Genomic DNA, 1271 nt, shown 5'->3' with positions numbered 1-1271 from the left:
TATATATCAGAAGGCTAATAGATTTTCAGTCTCGCACAAAATCACAATGGAAAACACGAAGGTCTGATCGAGAGAGAGTGAACGAAGGGTATCAATGCCACTTTGATTGAGACGGTCCTGGTCGATTGTGACATGCTCACTCAGCTGTACAGAAAGTACAACGCGCCCCCCATCAATTTGGTATACCTGACTGAAGGGAAAACAATGCGTGCATATTCCTAATCGTGATCATCTCTTTGCGCCACTTTCGATGCAATATCCGTAACTTTCGCAGTTAAAATCAACATCTTGTACTCGTGACGTAAATTATACGTTTATACAAATTTGATGTATATTATGTAATATTTAATTAATGTTATAATAATTAAAGATTTATAGAAATGATTTTTTTTTAAATCTTTTGTATTTATTGCAATAACTCTTTTTATTTTATGAAAAAAATCACATACATTTCCTTTTTAATATCGATTCTTTATTACTTGATATTTAATTTAATTTGAAAAATTACAAAATATATTGATGCTATACGCATATATTGTCTGACAAATATAGATTCATGAAAGTTGCAGAGGTTTTAACTCCCTTCTATACGCGAATAGTTTGATGTAATCGGTCCATCGATCGATTGAAACGTGATGGCATCGATCGACGATAGGCGGATTGCGAGAACAGTCCTAGAGAAGCTGGTATTACGCTGGACTCGGAAACCAATTAACATGCATAATTAAAATGGCATTGTCGTGGCCGGGCAACGCCACGGGCTTCCCCGCCGACTGACGGATCCCCGGGGGCTAACGGCGTTTCATAATTACGAAAATCCACCCACCTCCATCGCCTCCTCCACCCATGCGTTCCGGTGTCACTCTCTTTCTCCAATTGCCAGTATCCGCAGAAACTCTCCCCCTGAAAACACGGAAAGGAGGATGGGAACATGAGAAAAAAATCGGGCATCGGGTCGGTGTGCGATGAACAACGCACCCCGGTACTGCCACAGCCAATAACGTTCGAACAGGCAGGTCGCCAGCGCGATTGGTTAACTTTATTTCGCTCAGTGGGCAAGCCCTTAATTTCGGGGCATCGATCATAGCCCTCGTGTGCGCCCTCCGCGCGGTGCAGCGACGCTCTTTCTCCTCCTACGTCGCTTTCTCTCATCCTCCTCCACGCGTTCATACTAGTTGCGATGACCCTCAATACCGTGACGCACCCCTCTCTCTCTCTTTCTCTCTCTCTCTCTCTCTCTCTCTCTCTCTCTCTCTCCTCCTCCTCCTCCT

The 1271-nt window shown here is 43.5% G+C and overlaps 1 protein-coding gene across 1 annotated transcript in view; it reads left to right on the top strand.

Annotated features, from left to right (window-relative positions):
• The window catches only part of LOC105625859 (transcription factor collier), a 92533-nt gene that overhangs the window by 39721 nt on the left and 51541 nt on the right, over window positions 1-1271 (top strand). The window lies entirely within an intron of this gene.

The sequence above is a fragment of the Atta cephalotes genome (assembly GCF_000143395.1).
Source record: "Atta cephalotes unplaced genomic scaffold scaffold00001, whole genome shotgun sequence".
Taxonomy (NCBI): Eukaryota; Metazoa; Arthropoda; class Insecta; order Hymenoptera; family Formicidae; genus Atta; species Atta cephalotes.
Note: the sequence above shows the minus strand (reverse complement) of the source record. Positions and strands in the feature narration are given on the sequence as shown.